This window comes from Callorhinus ursinus, unplaced genomic scaffold (assembly GCF_003265705.2).
Source record: "Callorhinus ursinus isolate GAN/ISIS: 27379988/994484 unplaced genomic scaffold, GSC_fseal_2.0 scaffold30, whole genome shotgun sequence".
Taxonomy (NCBI): Eukaryota; Metazoa; Chordata; class Mammalia; order Carnivora; family Otariidae; genus Callorhinus; species Callorhinus ursinus.
The window spans coordinates 19,314,244-19,335,189 of record NW_027397092.1 but is presented as its reverse complement, the minus strand read 5'-3'; the positions used below and the strand labels follow the sequence as shown (position 1 = coordinate 19,335,189).

The window sequence follows — 20,946 nt, the reverse complement described above, 5'->3', positions numbered from 1 at the left end:
GAGTCCCCCCTAGAGCCTTCAGAAGGGGCGTGGCCCCGAGCACGCCTTGCATTTGAACTTCTAGCCTCCAAAACTATGTGAGAATAAATTTCTGTTGTTTTAAGCTACCTAGCTGGTGCTAATTTGTTGCAGCAGGCCTAGGAAACTAATACAGAGATGCTCTAGACCTTAAGTTGAGTGATAAGTTTCTGGATATTCTTTTTTAAATTTTGTGCCATAACTTATATATACCTTACATATGTTCTCTTGCATGAAGCAAATATTGCAAAACACGGTCAGAAAAAAAAAAAAAACATAAAAAAGCATGTATAAGGGCGCCTGGGTGGCTCAGTTGGATCAGCGACTGCCTTCAGCTCAGGTCATGATCCTAGAGTCCCGGGATCGAGTCCCGCATCGGGCTCCCTGCTCTGCAGGGAGTCTGCTTCTCCCTCTGACCCTCCCCCCTCTCATGCTCTCTCTCTCTCTCTCTCAAATAAATAAATAAAATCTTTAAAAAAAAAAAAAAGCATGTATAAGCAAAGCAAACACGCCCCAAGCCTATTTAAGGTCCCTGAGAGATTTGAGGGATTTCACGGTATTGAATACCTACTATGTGCCAGGGATCACGCTAAGCACTTTTAGACAATGTGACATATGACCCTCAAAGCCACACTATGACAAATAAGTTACATTCTGTGGACAAAAACAGGCTGGGGGGCACCTGGCTGGCTTAGTCAGTTAAGCGTCTGACTTCAGCTTAAGTCAGGATCTCAGGGTCCTGGGGTTGGGATCAAGCCCCAAGTCAGGCTCCCTGCTCAGCGGGGAATCTGCTTGTCCTTCTGCCTTTCCCCCCACTTGTGCTTGTGTGCTCTCTCTCTCTCTCAAGTAAATAAAATAAAATAAAATAAAATAAAATAAAATAAAATAAAATAAAATAAAATAAACCCCTAAGGCTGGGAACAATCAAATGCTTGACTGAGGTAACAGAGCACAAAAGCAGCAGAGCAAGGACCCAGGTGAGGATCAATTTGCAAAGTCTCTGCCCTTCCCACCCTAACACCTCAGGTCACCTCTGCTTACCTTTGACTCCTAAATACCTGCTTACCACTTATAGCTCTAGACGAAAAAGGTAAACATGTACCTACTTTATCTCCTGTTCTAGATTCCTCTTCAGACGAAGCTAGATGAACGCTGTTTGATTTCACCATCTTCACATGAATTATGCATTTCATGTTATCTTCCAACTCTCTCACCATGACCTATGTGGATACCCTTAAATTAATTGGAGAGTGACTCATTCACTCCTCGACCAGTTTACACCAGCGCCGGTGCTGGCAATGCAGAAGCCTATGATAAAATCGAGTTTCCTCCCTCTCCTCCTCCTGTAGTCACGGGGGATGGATTCAAGAGGAATACGCTCTCAGGAGACACATACCCTGGTTTGCCTGGGACCTTCCCTGTGTGAACACTGTAAGTCCCACACCCTGGGAAGCTCCTCAGTCTGGGACAGACCAGGACAGCTGATCACTCTTCCTGTGGGGGAAATCTTTTCTTCTGGGGTCTGAAGTATTTACAAAGGGGCAGGAAAGAGAAGCCTGGGTCATCTGATTCAACCATGCCCTTCCTTCTGGGGCCCAGCTTCAGGCCATGCCTCCTCCCTACTTCTTCCTATGAGGAAAGGTATTTTTCAGAGCCTGAGGCCAAGCCAGGAGGCTAGGGTTGTGGGGTGGGGGGGGCACACTCACTCCCCTGGAGCAGGTACTGCCTTCACTCCTTCCCTTCCCCACCCCCTTCGGCAGTCAGTGGGTTTTAATTAACTGGTAACCACAGGTCAGCTTTCCACGCTGCATCCCAGCTCCCCTGCCATGAAAGCTAGAAAGGAAAAGCTGCCATGACACCTTGGACCAAAGTCCCCAAGCTGCAGAGTGCCCCACCCTCATCTAATGCCAGCTCTTTGCGTCCTCCCTTCATCAGCACGGAAAAATGGTAGGACCACTTCACTCTACCGTTTATGGAACTTTTCGCATACAGAGGCTCACTGGGTCCTCAGGTAAACAGGAGCGTGCTTCTGTTTGTCTCCATTCCACGGATGGGAACAGACTAAAGGCAAGGGTCAAGCAAGGGGCAGAGCCAGACCTGATGGTGGGTCTGAAGCCAAGCCTGCCAGGGCTCTGAGAAGAGCAGGGGAGAAGTCAAGAAGAAATCACCCTTTCCTCCCCCGCCCTCTCAAAAAATGTATCATAATCCTGGAAAACACACTCAGCAGATGGTTGATTCAGGAATAAATTTAGGGCTGCCAGACTTTCTCCGCCACAAAAACCTGACACTTCTCCTCCCCCGCTGCCTCACAACTGGGGTGAGAAGTAAGGATCACAAAGGTGCGAGCCCAGTGCCAGGCATGGGGCCACGTGGGGGTCAAGGGTGAAGGGAAGAAGTGCAGGAGACCACAAGGACCCTCCACGGTTGGTCAGAGGGTTCCCTACCACCCTCTATTGGAGAGAGCTGGTTCAAGACCCTTGCAGGCTGCCCCCAGAGGCCTGCCTCAAAGTCCCTGGGCTGGGCATGACAGATGTGGCTCCCTTTAATCGAGATCCCAGTCATTTAGCTCAAAAGAAAAAGCACACGGCTCATCTTTCACGTCCCTGGCTGTGAACCTGGGGTGGGGAGGGAATGGGGTCCAGATGGATCTGATAAATCCCATTCTGGGAGATGGCTCCGTGAGGTGGGGGCATGCACACGTGAGTACGTGTGTGCACGCGTGCACTTACATGCACAAAAACGGACTCTGCAAAAAGGGCTGTAAGACAATGTTTGAATCCGTTTGCCCACATCATCTATCGTTTGGGACCCCACTAACAGGGCTAGACCCTGCCCTACAAGTTGTTGAGGAAGCAAAGATGGTGGGCAGCCTCTGGTCTTCAGAGGAAATAAAACCAGACTACCACTGTCTTTATCCCAGGTGTACACTGAGCCAGGCACAGCGGAAGTGCTGGGACAGCACAGAGGGTCACTGAAAGGCTTGCATTTCATTGCCGATGGGTAAAAGGGGAAAGAGAGGTGGTGGAGCGCTTTAGAAACAAGTCCCCTCTCTTCCAGCAGAAGAAAGCAGGTACGGAGTAAAAAGGGCAGCCGGGCCCCTTGTTCTCTGCTGTCATGCGGTGGTGGTGTTCCCCAAAGCCTCCCTGTTACTAAGCAGTAACTGGGCAGACCCCAGGGAAAGGACCTCAGGATCTCCTTCCAGCTCAGACTGAAGGCCCCTAGGCCATCCCCGTACAGTCCTACAAGCTGTGATTCCTACCCTTGGCTGCAGGGTCCCCAGTGTCCCCTCCCATCTCCCGGCCTCAGACCTCATCCATCCTCTCCTCCAGAAGACCACCGGCGGGTTTCATAACACAGTTCTGAGGGGCGCCTGGATGGCGCAGTTGGTTAAGCTTCCACCTCTTGGTTTCGGCTCAGGTTGGGATCTCAGGGTCATGAGATGGAACCCCAAGTCAGGCTCCACGCTGAGCATGGAGTCTACTGAAGGCTCTCTCTCCCTCTGTCCCTCCCCACCCTCTCAAAATAAATAAATGAATCTTAAGAAAGAAAAAAAGAACACACAGGTCTGACAACCTCATTCTTTAAGTCTTTCTAGGGCCACAAAATAAAAATCCTACAAGATAAAATTCTAGACTGTTCACCTCTTCTGCCTCTCCAGCCCCATCTCCCTTTATGCCTCCACACGGCCCCCCCATATTGTGCTTTCTGTGACTTCAGGCTTTTGTCTGTTTCCTCTGCTGGGACATTCTCTTCCACTCATGTCCTTCACACCCCCAACTCCCACTCAGCCCCCAAAGCTCTGGGTCTATCCTCTCCTCTATAAGGCTGTCTCTAAGCCCCTGTGTCTCCCCAGCCGTTAGGACACCACACTGCCCACACTGTACCAGGATTATTAGCCCACCTACCTGCCCCTCCCCCAGACTGTGAGTCCCCTGAGGCTAAGGACTGACTGTACCATCTATCTCTACAAGCCCAGGGCCAGCCCCTCTTACGCTAGAACTGAAGGCGCTCTTGAAGTAGCAAATGGACCCCACTACTTCCTCACTCTACCCAGGAACATCCCTGGGAGGTGTCTGGATTGCTCACAGGCAGGAACCTCAGCACGGGTGTCCAAGATACTTCTAGGAAGGACACCCACCTGAAGCACTACCCAGTTGGCGAGCGGGTCAAGCACCCGAGGGGATTTCTGCACCTCTCTCGCACACAGTCTTAGGATTCAACCACCTCCGAAGTGCAAATGATGGTAACATGTATTTTGAGAGCTTACTGCTTAAGATGTGCTTTACATCCACTATCTCATTTAATCCTTAAAAATACCCAGCAATATCCCATTTTTCATATGAAGAAACACTACGGCATGGGGAGATTAAGAAGCTTCCTTTTATTCTGGTTCCTGTGGAGTGCAAGAACAAAGTCATGTTCCTGTAACTCTCACTAGCTACCCTGAAATACAGGTAGGCCTTACTTAAAACAAAAGCACCCCCAGAGCCAATATTCAGCTTATCTAACAAGTGAGAGTGAGCGGCAGTGGATTTTTTGTTTTACAAACATAAGTCAGAGGCACTGACTACCACCTCCCTCACCCCAGTCAGGCCCTGGGAAAATAATTCAATTCAAATTAACCACAATTTAATAACTATCTATTGAGTGCCTTCTATGTGGCAGGCACGTGGATATGTGCACACACGGGAAATCGAAAGGACAAAGAGCCCTGCTCTCAAAGAGCTCATGGAGAAAGAAAGACAATGAGCCCTGCATGTGATAAACAAGAAGGTATATACTATATTAGAAGGTGTGAGGGGCACCTGGGTGGCTCAGTCGGTTAAGGCTCTGCCTTCGGCTCAGGTCATGATCCCAGGCTCCTGGGATGGAGTCCCGCTTCAGGCTCCGGGCTAAGCGGGGAGCCTGCTTCTCCCTTTCCCTCTGCCATTCTCCCCACTTATGCTCTCTGGCTCTCTCTATCTCTCTGTCAAATAAATAAATAAAATCTTAAAAAAAAAAAAAAAGAAGGCATGAAAGCCAGTGTCCAAGAAGACCGCCACTCACCCTCACCTTCTGTCACTCATGCCCTGTGTAGTGGTCCCCTCCAACTGATGTTGTGGAAATGGTGGTGTATGACTTCTGAGGTGAGGGTGGCAGAAAAGACACTTCCTCGGTGTCTCTTGAAACACTTGGTTTGGGGGAAGCCAACCGCCGTGTCTTGAGGACACCCAAGCAGCCCAATGAAGAGGTCCACACAGAGAGGACCTGAGGCCCTTGCCAACAGCCTGTCCTGACCTGCCAACCTCGTGAGTGAGCCATCCTGAAAGCGCACCCTCCAATTCCAGTCATCCCTTCAAACAACATCCAGTTGCATCTTTGTCATAGTCAGCGCCGGCTGCTGTAACAAAATCCTACTGTTGGTTGGAAACCTCTGGACTTCTCCAGGGTGAAAGCTGAAACGGGCCCAAGTATGGAGAGCAAGGAGAACCTGCAGAAAGAGGCAGGTGGCTAGAGATTGGCAGATAGAGATTTGAATAAGCAAGGGAATGTACACAGGAGGCTTGTCGTGGGTGGTCGCAAGAACAGTAAATCTCGGTACCCTCCTGCCAGAATCTTAACAGTTGATGTACAGGCCTTAAGGGGGTTCAGTCCACACTGGTCTCAATACTACATTACCCTCTTAAGCCTGTGTCCTTGAAGTGGCTCCTACTACAGTAGGTGGGGGGAATGTACATTCCAAGGACAGGGTAGGAGACAAGGAGCCTCTGATTGCTTGGGTCCAGCTCAAGGGTCAGCTGGCGGTCACAACCTCTTGATGACCCCCTCCAACAACCATTAACTGGGTGGCTTTTAAACAACAGATAGTTCGTCCTCACAGCTCTGGAGGCTGGAAGTCTGAGACTTGGGTGCCAGCACAGTCTGGCTCGGGTGAGGGCCATTGTCCTGAGTTGCAACTTTTCCCTGTGTCCTCACATGGCAGAGGGATTGAGGGAGCTCTCTGAGGTCTCTTTTATAAGGGCACAAATCCCATTCATGAGGGCTCCACCCTTATGGCCTAATTACCTCCCAGAGGCCACTCAGATAAGGACCCTCACACCCCTTACCCAGTTTTTTTTTTTAATTTTTTTTATTGTTATGTTAATCACCATATATTACATCATTAGTTTTTGATGCAGTGTTCCATGATTCATTGTTTGTTCATAACACCCAGTGCACCATGCAAAACGTGCCCTCCTCAATACCCATCACCAGGCTAACCCATCCCCCCACCCCCCTACCCTCTAGAACCCTCAGTTTTTCAGAGTCCATCATCTCTCATGGTTCGTCTCCCCCTCTGACATACTCCCCTTTTCTTCCTCTCCTGTTATCTTCTTCTTTTCCTTTTTTCTTAAAATATGTTGCGTTATTGGTTTCAGAAGTACAGATCTGTGATTCAACAGTCTTGCGCAATTCACAGCGCTCACCGTAGCACATACCCTCCCCAATGTCTATCACCCAGCCATCCCATCCCTCCCACCCCCAACCACTCCAGTAACACTCAGTTTGTTTCCTGAGATTAAGAATTCCTCATATCAGTGAGGTCATGTGATACATGTCTTTCTCTGATTGACTTATTTCACTCAGCATAACACCCTCCAGTTCCATCCACGTCGTTGCAAATGGCAAGATCTCATTCCTTTTGATGGCTGCATAATATTCCATCGTGTATATATACCACAACTTCTTTATCCATTCATCTGTCGATGGGCATCTTGGCTCTTTCCACAGTTTGGCTATTGTGGACATTGCTGCTATAAACATTGGGGTACATGTACCCCTTCGGGTCCCTACATTTGTATCTTTCCCTTACCCAGTTTTGAGGGATCTAGGATAACTGCAAGGCTCCGGTTTACAACAATCTGATTTGTGCACAGTTTTCCATAAAATGTCTTCTATAGATACAAAAAGCTACAAACTACCCGGGACTATGTCAGAGCCCCAGGGAATAAAACTCTGTGAAGGGGACGCCTGGGTGGCTCAGTTGGTTAAGTGACTGCCTTCAGTTCAGGTCATGATCCTGGAGTCCCAGGATCGAGTCCCCCATCGGGCTCCCCACTCAGCGGGGAGTCTGCTTCTCCCTCTGACCTTCCCCCCTCTCGTGCTCTCTAACTCATTCTCTCTCTCAAATAAATAAATAAAATCTTAAAAAAAAAAAAAAAAACCTCTGTGAAGGGTCTCTCTCTTCTCTGATTCCTCACTCCCATAGCTGCTCCATGATTCTGCTGGTTATTTCTCAGCACCTGCTGTGGTGTCAGGCTTAGCCTAAGTTCTGAGGACCCTGAAAGAAAAGCCAGGCCCAACACCTATCATGTACTCTAAGATACTTAGAGAACTTTCACCTCAATCTTCAACGACCCCTTGACCACATAAGAAAAAAATAAATAAATAAGGCTTCACCACTGCGGACACCCCCCAAGCTCTCCCAGCCACCAGCCTGCCCAGGCCCTCTGCAGGGAGACCTCCCCAGTATCTCAGGTCAACCAGTGAAAATGGGCCTGCTTCTTCTGCAGGCCTCCATCCCCAAGTCTGGGGCAGGCCTCTGGGGTCTTTGTGTGGGACGGAGGGGCTGCTCCAGCCCTGTGTCCTGGAATGGTGAGGCACAGAGGCCTGAACCACTGGCCATGTCAAGCACACTGGGGTGGGGGAGGGGCTTGTGCCTGTGTGGCCCCACACCAAGGCCATCTGAATGATGCATCAGAGCAACAGGGTAAGTAGTTAGAAAAGAGAAGACCCTTGTCTCTTTGTTCCGACTGGAAGGACTTGGTCAGATAAAGGGTCTGTTGCAATGGGGGCGGGGTGGGGGGAGCGCAGGGAGTAGCAGCAGTCAGACCAGTGCTGTGGCCTAGGTGATGGAGGTGACCCAGAGGGGCGGGGAGAGCTGAACGAGCAGCCAGAATGAGGGAGCCTCTGCCCGTATTCCCCAGGACACCTGCAAGGAGCCTCTGCACCTGGCACCTTAAGTCCTGCCTTCAGCTCTCCATAGGTCTAGGCATGGTGCCCAGGACAATTTCCATGCATCTTTCTCTAAAAGCAAATATTCTCAAGGCTCCAGAGGGCAGAGAGTCCTTCCACTCCTCAGTCCTTCCCCAATCCCCTCTTTCCAGCCACTCAGCCTCTCTCCTCTCTTCAGCTAAGCCGCGCATAGAGTCTGTTTTCCAAACAAAACTCCAAGCCTCTCCCTTGGCAGCTGGTCAGCAACTCAGGATGGTTAAATTCCTCCCATTCCTGACTCTTCACCTCAAGATGTTCGTGACCTGGCCTTAGAGGGAAAACCTTTTAAGCCTCCTCATGGTAAGAGGCCATTAGGGTCTCTTCAGGGACATAATGATTTGTTTCAGAGAGAATGGATTAAGTCCCACCTGTCCCAGGTAATTGGGAGGACAAGGCCCTCCCTCTGCCTGTCTTGTCCTCTGTCATGGTGGATGCCAACTTTTAATGGCGACTGTTCACAGAGGCCACTCGAACTCACAAAAGGAAAACAGAATCTCCATTCGGAAGCCTGAATCAGCCACAACTAGTCATGTCTCAACTTGACTCAATGACAAGAAAGACAGTGCAGGCGAGGCCTTCCCTGCTCTTCAGATCTCCCAGCAGAGCTCCTGGCTACGGAGAACCAGGTCTGAGTCTCAGGTGGCAAGGCAAACTTGCCTCTCTACTGAGAGGCAAACAGTAGAAATGCACTCATAGTCTGGAGCCATCTCATCCCTCAGTGTATGAGCCCTGGTTTTCTGTTCCTGGTGACCCTGCATGGAAGTTGTGGTTTCTGATTCAGTAAATGTTCAGAAGAGCCATGGTCTGCTTCCATAGGATCAGCACAAAGAGCAAGGAAAGGAACATGACAGCATTTGAGGATCACTCCCACCCCACATGCCATTAGAGAGCAGTTCCAGCGCAGGGCTAAAAGGGCAACCAAGGTTGCTAACAACAGTCATATCTCGACTTCCGGGCACTCTAGAACAATCTGTTGGTCCTCCAGCTCAGAAAGTCAGTGCCCCCGTTCAGCCAGGGGAGGTGAACATTTGTCCCATGTGGAGCCACCCAGTATCCATTTGCCGATCACAACAACACTTCAATTTATTTTGGAGTTATTGCCACTAGCCAGCTCAATGTAGTCTGGTTGAAATGATACATCCAGGCACCTGTATGTCATCACTGAAGATACAGGGCCACCCACAAAGCTAGTAAGACCAAGTGACGCTCTCTCTGTAGACTTGCAGATCTTAGCAAGTGGCCTAGGTAGAGCATGCACTGCCCACGCTAAGTGTCCTATCTCTTGTCGCTCAAGACCCAGACGGCTGTGGGGTGCCTGGGTGGCTCAGTCGTTAAGCGTCTGCCTTCAGCTCAGGTCATGATCCCAGGGTCCTGGGATCGAGTCCTGCATCAGGCTCCCTGCTCCGCAGGAAGCCTGCTTCTCCCTCTCCCACTCCCCCTGCTTGTGTTCCCTCTCTCGCTGTGTCTCTCTATCAAATAAATAAAATCTTTAAAAAAAAAAAAAAAAGACCCAGACGGCTGCTGTAAGGGATGGGGATGGGCTGTGACAGACATGCCAATCTGTCCCTAACATCAGGAGCACAGAGGGTACCCAGTAATCCCTTTCTAAAGGGGGTTGGAAAGTAAAAATGGTTGCTCAGTGGTGGGTGAAGTGAGGGAATTGGAATGAAAGCTTTAGAGGGACCAATCATATCTATTAGGCAGCCACTGGGACAGGGGATTTTAAGCCAATATATGCTGACACTCGTGTTATAAGCCAGGGTGCCTCAGCACTGACCCATGCCCTGTCCTCATCAGCCACACAACCACAGCATGAGGACGGACATAAGTATAAACTGCAAAGACAAAAGACCAGGGGAGGTGACCTGAATGGTCACCTGAATGGGTGGGGGTATGGCCAGGAGAGGTAGTTCAACAGTCAAATCTTAGTTTCCCTGACCTTTGCAGCCTCCTGAAGTGACCCCACTTGGAAGTACCTGTGGCCTCATAGTTCCCTATCCCCAAAGGGGGCCCCCCCTCTTCACCCCAGGCAATCTTGGGAGCAGAGGGCACTCTGAGGGTCTTCCCTCAGTTCCCTGACGCCGCCTACCTGCCAGGTTAGGGAACGGACTCATTAGGATTTCATCCATCTATTCACTTCCCGCCGCCCCCTCAACCCCATCAGCGGTCCCCATCAACATCGCTAGCTCAATCAACTTTGTCTCTCTGGCTCAGCTAAGTGGTCCTTATCGAGGGAGAGGCCTGGCCGGCGCCCTGACAGACCAGGGAACCAGAGGCACATGGCTGCTGGCACGCTCACCTGCAGCGCTTTCGCGGATCAGAGTGAGCGGTGGGCAGCGGAGCGGCCGGCACCCACACCCTGCACGCGCGGGAGGCCCGGCTCCCGACCTGTCAATCACGGCGGGGTTCGCAGCTGCGCGCTCCACGGCCCCAGCGCACTGCTCCTCGGAGGGAGATAAACATCGAGAAATCCAATCCAGCGCGGCTTCAGAGATAAACAGATGTGCAGGCCTCCGTCCGTCAGGAGATAACGCCCCCGCCCCGCCCTACGCGCCCGCCTTGGCCCTGCACCTGCCCAGGGCGACCGGGACGCGCCTCTTGGGAGACAGGCTGCGTCCCCCCAGCCCGGGGACATGGTCTCTAGTACCGCGGGCGGGGGTGGAGTTAAAGAAGAAAGAAGCTTGGTTTGTAACCAACTCGGAACAGACCCTGGGCTTTGGAACGAAATGCCAAGGTTAGGATCCTGACTGCCACTGTTTGACAAGGGACAGCAACTCTGAGCCTGGATGTTCTCCTCTGTACCGTGGGGACAAACACCGGTACGACCTCAGTGGGTTAGCTCTGTTGACATTTGCACAAAGAAAGCTTCAGTAAATAATGATGGCCAACATTAGCCAGCCTATGATGTAGGTAAGCAGACGCTGCCACCACGCTTTTTGGGCATTAAAGGCGGCCCAAGGCGTTTGAGGTGGTGGAAGGAGAGTGCTTGTAGGCCACATAAAAACGTCAGCTTTAGGAGAGAAGTGATTGGATCACGTCTGGAGCTGGGATCTACCTGCTTCCAGAAAATGACAGCTCGGAGCTGACATAACCAATGGCAAAAGTGAAAGTGACACCGTGGCAGGGGGAAAGGAGCCTGGGAGCAGAGAAGGCTAGTGTGTGAGAGGGTTCGGGGTGGTGTGGGGGGCAATCAAGGGAAGGCTTCAACTTCCTTGGCACTCAAGGCTCCATAGTCTCTCCCCATTGGGCGACTGGGAAACTTCTCCGTCCAGAACACCTCCCCGCAACTCATTCATTTGTTCCACACACCCGGTGAACATCCTCAAGGTCCACATCCTTGCCCCCAAGGTAAAGGCTAGAGACTGAGCAGGACCAGAGACAACTGCAGACTTAGACCCCACCCCCTCCACCCCCCACCCCCCCACCCCCCCCTCACCGCTTCAAGCCCAAAATTTCCTGTCCGTTGGTGGGGCAATCATTTCTTCCTACCCGCAGCAGTTGGAATTAAACCGACTCCCGTTGAGGTAGGAAGGGTTGGTGGCTCTCTGGAGCTACACCTAATGTATAATTTGATTTTTGTCCCTGAGACCACCAGGCCGGAAGTTCTGTGACAGTAGGACCACAATTCCCCCAAACCCACCCCCATCCCCTGGCCTCAACAGATAGGGATGGGATGTTAGGTCACACAGCGCAGGGAAGAGGGTGAAGAAGACTGGGCCATTCCTGGCGTGTGCCTGCTGGGGCTCAGCCGCCCAGCGCACCCCCACCCCGGGCACATTTCGCCAGCGGGGCACGAGAGGGAAGGCCTTGGACTTGAGGCGGTGGCCGTTTGGCCACATGCTGGGGACCAGCAGCTGAGTCTGAACCCACGCTGGCCTCTTTTGCTGGAGCTACCTCCTCCTCTGGTCTAGGATCTCAAAGTCTCCACAGGGTCTTCCGAGGGGTGCAGAAGTGCCCAAGCCTCTAGGGTCGCGAGGCCCACGGGCGCGCGCAGTTACGCGGTAGTCTGGGGTGAGCTAAGAACGGCACTCCCGCAGGCCCCCGGAGCCTCTGCTCGAGAAATGAGAAGCAAATGCCTGGTCCTACGCGCGCCGGCTGCCCCTGGATCCCGGAGGGACGCGGAAGGACAGTCTCCGTACCCCCAGGGATCGGGAGGGTACACACCCGGTCTCGCCGCGGTGCGGCACACGCACAAAGGGCGCGGCGATGCCGTCGTGCCTACTAGTTAAAAGCTTATTAGTCCCCTCGGAGCAGTGTGATCCCACTTTGTTCCTGAACGGCCTGAGCGCGCGCTTTCATGCTATTGTGCTCGCCGCGATTTAGCGCGGCCTTTGTGGGCCTGAAAGGACCGGCGGCCTCTCCGGGCGCGCATTCCCGCGGCACCAGCTTCGGTGGCATCGCTGTCCCGTCCGGCCCAAGGCGCTGCGTCCCCAGACCCACGGCACCCTTCAGCCCGTCTTCTGTGCGCCGCAGCTGGGGTAGATGGTACAAACCGTTGCACCGGGGGAGCCCTCAGCCCCCGCTCCCGCAGGTCCTCGTCTCTCAGGCCCCCCCTTCCAGCCAAAGTGAAAAAATGCGTGCGGACCCTTTACCTCTATTTAGGGGCAATTGGACTGGGTTTAAAGGGCTATTGAGGCCTGGAGCGGCCGCCTCTCTCTTTATAGCTTTGTGCAATGTTTGCAGAGACATTTGCATCTGTTTGCACTGGGGGAAAAGGTCCTGAAGGCTCGGTAGCAAGAAAGCCCGAGGATTGTTCTGGTCGCCCTCCCCCTCCCCGCTCGGATCCTCGCTGGCCGATTCGTGCGCCCAGCAGAGGCATGCAAAAACCCGTCCGGTTCAAAGATTGGGCGCCCAGGCTCTCGGTCCACTTTTAAACAATTGCTGTTAACAATGCAATTTTAAGCAGAAAATCGTCTAACTAGATTAAATCCACATGACATAAAAACCAGAGGGGAAAAAGTCCACATAGGCATAGGGGTGCGGACGCCTAACAGGATAGAAAGTGTGAAATGCATGCAGAGGTGGAGCGACCGACCGGCAGGTGCCCTGGCCTCCCCTCCGGCCGGACAAGGGCTGAACTGCTTGCCTCTCTCCAACCCCAATGCTCCTGGAAGGGAAGGGGTTCCCGGGGGGCGCAGGCGGGCGAGGCCAGCCTCCCACCTTTGGCGACCCGGGGAAGGGTGCTGTGTGCCCAAAATCAAGTCCTCGGCTCCTCCCCACCCCCTCGGGTCCAGCGATCCAGCCCCGTCTGCGCCCTCCCCTCCCCGAGGGCGAGGGGCTCAGGGCAAGACTGGGGAACCCGGAACGCCCTCTCCACTCGCGAGACTGAGCAGACAGGCTTTTTAATGGAATCGAATGAAAGTCAGGCCTTAGAAAACCCCATTGCTATGGCAGCAGAGTACCCTGAAAGCGACAAAGCCCAGAGCCCCTCCCTCCCTTCCTGGCCCTGCCCTCGGCTCCCCTCCCCCCCCTGCGCTGCCTGCAGCCACGCTCGGGGCGCGCTTGGACGGGTTAATCACTGTAAAAACAAAGAGATGAAAGGCTCTCCAATTGGAGAGCTCTCGGCGGCCTCCTCCCCGGCCTGGGGGAGGGGAGGGGGCCAGTCGGGCCGAGCTTCCCCGCGAGCCAGTAAGACTCTCCTGCCCTCAGCTGGGTGGGAGCCACATCCCACCATCCCCAGGCGACGCCGCCCACACAATCTGGCGCCTCCCGAAGGGCCTGCGGAGGCTGGCGGAGGGGACAGGCCGTCTCCCCCCCTCCCATCCCCCTGCAGCCACAACCCCACAAAACAGAAGCACAAAGCCTCGGGCTTTATCACGGGCCCTAAATGTTTGAAACTTGAAAAACATGACTAGCTCTCAAAACCAAAACAAAACTCCAGCAAAATTGAAATTAATAAACATTTAATTAAATGTCTGTAATATAGCATCCTTAATTAGTCATGTGTAAGTCAACTCAACTTACGGAGTTACTGAAAAATTTAACACGGGATCTGGAGGTATTTTTATATCTTGGTATGATATGGGGTGCGGCTCAGGAAGTTTTTATTTTTATTGATTTTTTAAAGATTTTATTTATTCATTTGAGAGAGAGAGACACAGCGAGAGAGGGAACACAAGCAGGCGGAGTGGGAGAGGGAGAAGCAGGCTTTCCGCCGAGCAGGGAGCCCGATGGTGGGGCTCGATCCCAGGACCCTGGGATCATGACCCGAGCTGAGCAGAAGGCTTATGCTCAATGACTGAGCCACCCAGGAGCCCCTAGGAAGTTTTTAAAGGTTTAAAATTTCCCTTGTAAACTTCACCTGAGACATGGAATCCAAGGCTGGTAGGTAGGTCCCTAGTTATTCAGTGACTGGTTCACTGGGGTCCTGGCCCTGCCTTGCACCCACCTCACCCCTACCCCCACCCTCTCAGGCAAACTGACAGGCCCCCCCTTTACTGAGCTGGAGACCTTGAGGTGGGAAGCAAAACAAGGATTTTCTGGTCACTCAGCCTGTCCAAGACCACGCAGTGATGGGCCTGGGGTTTCTGTCTGGTAGTCTGTCTGTCTTTCCCAGTTCTGAGTTTCTGGCACCTGAGAGGAAGAGCAGCATGGGGGATGGGAGGGGCACAGAGGGGCTCGTCTGCGAGGGTACCAGGAAGAGGTGGTCTTCCCAGAGACAGTCTCTGAAGTATGAAGAGAAGACCACTGGGCTCCTAGAGGGGTGGCCGAGACTGGTGCCGGCCTTGGAGCACTCTTTCCGGACAGCTTTCCAGAACTCGCTAGAGCCAGTGGGAGATTTTTTTTTCTGCTGCAGGTCTAGGACTACCCCAGTGCCCAGCCTCACCTAAGCCAAGTGTCGTCCAGTCTCCTGTCCATGTTATCAAATCCTCCAAGGGAAAAAGAGCACCTCCCCCCACCCCCTAACACGCGCGCGCGCACACTCACACACACACGCATGCACACGCGCGCGCGCGCACACACACACACACACACGACCCTTCCTGATCCATCTCCTTAAAGTTCCTGATTTAGGGTCTACAGCCCTTAGATATTTCCATGGTCAGAAATAACAGTAAGAAAAATCTCTTCCCTTTTCTGGGCCTCAGATCCCCATGGTAATAGTAAGAGATTTCTGAAGAGTTCTGTGGGCAGTGAATGGGCAGAGAAGTGGACAAGAAAGGTCCAGCCCTGGTCTGAGGGAGGTCCTTTGGATGTCCCTGGGCCTGAGGATGCCTGGCAGTGGCATCAGCTTCATTTTAGGAACCTGGACAGAGGGCTTATCTGAGGTTAGCCAGGGTGAGGCAGCTCTGCTCACCATTTTTCCTGTCTGTCCTGGCTGAGCCACATTAACTGGAGCCCCCGGGCTGTTCTAGAGGATCACTGGGGCAGGGTCCCCAATGATAGAAATGCCAGAGAGGGAACTGTCTGTGGGTGAGGTTTGCTCGAGGCCTAACCCTCCTCCTTCAATAAAGCAGAGGTTTCTCTCTTCCCATTTGCCTCTCTGGGGACTGCCATCTGTCCCTCACTGGCGTATCAATCACTGCTGGGGAGGAGGTTGATGAGCCCCACTGGGAGAGGGAACACTGTGGGGCCTGCCCCCACCCACTCATTCTCAAAACCCCATCAGGGAAGCTGCTCAGTCCAGCCATTCGATCCACTGTCCCTGGTCTGTGTCTGAGCCTTGCCAAGTTGCTGAGTCTTAGGGACCCTCTCTGGGTCCTGGCCGAACGCAACCAGAAACCAGGCCATCAGAGCAACAACTCCTTTGACTTTAAAATCTATTTTCACAGGGTGCCTCAGTTGGTTTAGCTTTGGACTCTCAGGTTTTGGCTCAGGGTCTTGGGATCAAGCTGGGGCTCTACGTGGAGTCTGCTTGTCCCTCTCCCCTTCCCCTGCTTGCACCCTCTCACTAAAATAAATAGATAGATAGATAGATAGATAGATAGATAAAATCTTTAAAATATCTTCTGTTTTCACATCTCCTTTTTTCTATCCTGAGAATACAGGCCTTCCTCCCCCGCTCCTACCGTTCTTCACAGGAGAACATGATGGGGGGGGTGGGCACAGCCTTCTGACTCTTGTGAAGCATCATGCCCAGGGCCAAGGCCAGGGCTTGCAGAGCCTAGCGCCCCTTCCAGGCCCTGCCCCAGGCCCAGGATCAGAGAAGCCTCAGTGCCCCTTCCTGGGGGAAGGCAGAGTGGGCTCCCCTCTGTGGACTCTCCCCTGCACAGGACTAGGGCGATGCTGGGACTTCTGTTTCCCTCTTCTCTGCCCAACCCGAAATCACTTTCTGAAACAGCTCAAGATTGTAGGGGGGCCCAGCTCATGGTCATGGGAGCTTTTGTTTTAAAGCTCAGGCTCTGAACCCAAAATCTGGCTTAAACCCCGCCCACCTCATTGCCTTATTGGGCTCATTTGTAAAATGGGGATCAGCACTCCTCCACGGGGCTGTTGATAGGCATAAATACCCTGAAAAGTAGAGACAGTTGGCACCTGCACCAGCGGAACCACTCCACAGACGTCAGCAAGTCTTATCGTCCACCAGCAGCACTCTCCCCGCCTCCACCCTGGGCTGGAAAGAGACTTCCCCAAGAACTTCGAACATCAAGCACAATATCCGATCCTTGCTTCTCCTTGTTATTTTCACTGCTCGGGTCATTTACTGGGCACTCCTCGTGGCGCAAACACTATCTCAGTGCTTTCACAGGCTTACCTCGTTGACATGCCGGATTACCCCGGTGTACAGGCGGAGAGCCCATCCAGAAGCACAGAGAGGTTGATGGCCTGCCCGAATTTCACAGTAACGGAGCCGGATTGCTCCTCCTTCAGCCACTCTCTGAAGCCCCCGTAGGCCCCTGGGCCGTCCTGTGTCCACATCTGGTGCCCTTTCCTCAGACCAGCTGCCTCCCTCTTACCCAACAAGATGGGAAATTCCACTGCGGTCCTGGAGGTGCCTGTGGCCTTGACCCAAGCTCCCAGCAGAGGAGGTTCAAGCACCCCCCTGCATGAGAACAGAAAGCCCAGGGAAGGACAAGCTAAGAACTATCTCCTCTCCTTTTCTTTCTCCACCTTGTCTTGCTTCTATGATGCTCATCAAAGGGGCAGCCTCGGAGGTGCTTCCCACAGCCACTCACAACACTCAGTGCGCTCCTTCCACATGAGAGCTGAGCCTCTGGGCTACACAGGTGGCAGGGCTGTTACACACTGGCACTGTACCTAGCTGGTCAGGGGCAAGCCGGTGGAAGAATTACCCCACTACCCCTACCGGAGGGACCCTGCTGTGTTGTCGGGTTTGATCTCACCCCACTGGTGGGACCTGCTGGACTCCAGGCCCTCTGAATGAGAGCCAGCCAGATGGGCAGGTGGGAGTGGCTGGCGCACAGCTTGGGGCTCATCCCACTCACTGCTCCCTCACAGACTGGCAAGGGTCTGCCTCGATCCCCAACATTCTCAGAAAAACACCTTGCAGCCCCATGCAGGGACATCTGCCAACCATCTTCCGTGTTAACCACCTTGTCCCAGCCTAACATCCTCTCACTGCCCAAGAGCAGAAATATGTTTAAGGGAATGGACCCAGACAATGAGCCATCTGCCATTGACTGTTAACCAATCGAGTCCAAGCGCCTTACTGGAAAGGTGGGGAAACAGACACCCAGAGAGGCAGTGACTTGCCTCAAATCAAAGCCAGTTTAGTAACAAGCAACTGAGGTGAAGGAGTGTCCAAGCCAGGAAGACGGTGTTTCCTTAGTGAATGAATGGACATTCCCTGCAAGCCTACCTCTGCTCTAGGGTTTAGGAAAATACCTGTGGGGTACTTGTCTGGGGCTGATGGGTGACCTTCTGGAGTGAAAGCTTAACCCCTCTTAACCTTTGATCTCTGGCCATCAGTCCCCTCTCGGCCCCAACTCCATCTCCCAGGCTAAGTGAGTACAAATCCAGCATCAGCCTGTGCAGAGGCCACCTGGGCGGACAGAGAGGCCAAAGGGCCTGGCAAGGACAGAGCCCCTTTAAGCCGATCAGCCTTGGCGCAGTGAAGGGACCCCCGAGGGGGTGAGGTTGATGCCTGGCAGGAAATTACAGCAGGAGGGAAGAGTTGGGTAGGCCTGGCTCCTGGCTCCCACCAGGGCCCCTCCGTCCACATTCCCAGGACCAAAGCCCACGCCGGGGATGCACAAATGCTCCCAGGACTGGGCGGCGGGGGTGGGGGGGAGGCAGCATCTGGGGTTGAAAAGCCCACAGCCCTATCTAGAGCAGGCTCCTGCAGGAAAGCTGGAGGCTGGAGGGGACTTGAGCGTGCTTGAAAGAACAAACAGCTTTCAAGTACTCTCTGGAGTACCTATTTCATGGCAAACTCTTGTTATGCTAATGAAGGATCCTTCTTCTCTGCTTATTAGAGCACATCTCCAAAAGACTTCCTTGTAGCTACTGTGCATCTGTGTGCCTTTGTGTGTGAGTGTCTAGGAGTCAAACACGGGCTCCAGAAAAGGGCTGGGGTTTCCCTGTACACCCTGCCAGTGTGTGTTGAGACGGGAAAGGACATGCCACCAACATCTCACCTATTTAGAAATCACTCCAAAGAAACCTGCCCCTTCCCGGAGAACCACTGAGCATCGGGCAGCCAGCCAGGGGAAAAAATGTCCAAGCTGCACCGGGGATGTCACTTAGCTATGCCAGGGACCTCGGTGGATCCCGGTGTCAGCCCCTGATTCCTGCCTTGGCTCTGCACTCCAAGGCAGGGTACCTAACTGCGCTCTGAGACCGAGAGTGTCTGTCAAAGGTGAGGATTCTCGTCGAGGCCAGGTGCTTTGGAAAGCATGTGGCACGGGGCCTGCACACGGCAAGGAAGCTATCCCTCAAGGAGGAATTTCCACTGTGGTGAGCCTTGCTCTGGTCCCCGGCTCCACGCTCAGCACTGAGTAAGAACCCAGGGTAGGCAGGTTTGGATGAAGGCTTTGGGAATGAGGGCCCTGGGTATGTACCAGACATGTGGCTCGTACTTGGTAACCAATTTGGATAAGAGCTCAGGCATGATCCATAGATTTCCTTCTCAGAAAAGCGACACTGGGATTTTTCATCCCAACAGAAGGCTCAATAGCGTCAGCTTCCCAGAAAATTTGAGGGTGCAGGATAGACTCCTCACTCCCTCAGAATCAGTCAGGCCTCCACGACTCCACTACTTGGTGCTATGGACTGAATGACCCTCCCCTTCGTATATTGAAGCTCTCCCCTCCAAGGTGACTGGATTTGGAGATAGGGCTTTTCGGAGGTAATTAAAGTTAAATGAGGTCTTAAGGGTGGGATGCTAATCCAACAGGATTGGTGGCCTTATAAAAAAAGAACAGAAAGGGATCCCTCTCTCCCCCTCCCCCTCTCTCCCTCTCTCCCTCTCTCCCCCTCTCCCCCTCTCCCCCTCCCTCTCTCCCTCCTGCAGGAGGACACAGCAAGAAGGTGGCCATCTGCAAGCCAGGAAAAGAGAGCTCTCACCAGAATCCCGACCATGGCAGCGCCCCGATCCGAGGCCTCCAGCTTCCCGAACTGTGAGAACATTCACTTCTGTTGTTTAAGCTCTCCAGCGCATGGTATTTTGTTAACGGCAGCCTGAGTTGAGAATATATTTGGCCTCTCCATGCCTTAGTCTCCTTATCTGTAAAATGGGAGGTAATACCGGAGTCATTAGACCCATTAATGGAGCTTAGCCCAGCGCCAGGCGTCATAGTAAAGGCTCAGTAAGTGTCCTCTATCAGCATCATGATCATCCTTCCACGATGATATGCATCTCACCTGCTATAATGCTGATAGGAGGTGACCACCCAGATGCAGGCCCCCCCGAATGACGCAGCAAGACCTCTAGATAAGCAACACCCTTCAGGCATCTTTTGGACTGAAAAATGGCTTCCTGGAAGAGGAGAACGTTGAAAAACATTTTCCTAGTGGCTTAGTTGGCCCACCCCCTCCCTTGCTCTTAGGGGCAGGGAAGGATCAGATCGGAATAAGGGATAAGTAGTGAGCAGGAGGGAACAGCTGTAATGGGGGTCTCACCTGTGCCCTGTGCCCCCACCCCCACCCCAGGCCCTTACTTCAGCCCATTCTGGGGCCACGCAGGGGCAGGGTGATCACAGAGTGAGGAGAGAGGCTGTTGCCTTGGGGAAGAGAAAGCCCTCAAGAGCAGGCCACTGATCTCAAAGGGAAATAATGGGATTTTCTGGGATTCACATTGATCCCCAAAGGAGAAAAGCTTCTGTTTGCCTTTTTTAAGCCGCCAAACAAGGAACTAAAGCCTCTTTCAGCCCTGACTCAGGGCTGTCCTTTCTGAAGTCCTCATTATCCCTGGGGCACTGGGAGAACAGGCCCCAGCACTGGGCCCTCCACACAGGGAGCTTTCCGCCGGGCAGAGTCCTGCCTGGTTTCCTAGCGACCCAAACCCCACCCGACTGCAGGCCCTGGTACCTTGACCCACAGTTCTTGACTGTGGCCTGGCCAGGGCCAGGCTCCTCTCCCTGATTTGCGGGGGGATGTGTTTCCACATCCAGGAGCAAACACATGAAGCAATATCTCTTCACACCCCCAGACACCACACACACATTCCTCACCCCCACTGACCAACAAGGACATCAAGGATGACAATAGTCACATTAAGAGAGCCACTAGTTCTTGAGCAATGTTTTGCTCCGGGCTCCATCTTCTTCTCCACTGGGCCTTACCTCTGAAGATCCCAGTGCCTGGTGGGACAACCAGCCCTTACCCCATAGGGCTACTCGCAGCTCCAGGCCCACCAGTGACGCTCAGCTCTTGCCACGTGAGCTGTTCCTGTCATAGCCACACTCTAGATGGGGTCATCCTTCACCACTGCTCCTTCCACCTCTGAAACCTCACATATACACTCACTCACACACACACACACACACACACACACACACACACACACACACACAC

The 20,946-nt window shown here is 53.1% G+C and overlaps 1 long non-coding RNA gene across 1 annotated transcript in view; it reads right to left on the bottom strand.

The window, feature by feature from the left end:
- Window positions 1-20,946, bottom strand: part of LOC112815017 (uncharacterized) — a 71,103-nt gene that overhangs the window by 22,500 nt on the left and 27,657 nt on the right. The window contains exons 4-5 of the long non-coding RNA XR_003205912.2: window positions 19,795-19,909; window positions 19,498-19,657 (exon numbers count right to left, since the gene is read on the bottom strand). This is a non-coding gene — a long non-coding RNA (uncharacterized lncRNA). The remainder of the gene's footprint in view (window positions 1-19,497; window positions 19,658-19,794; window positions 19,910-20,946) is intronic.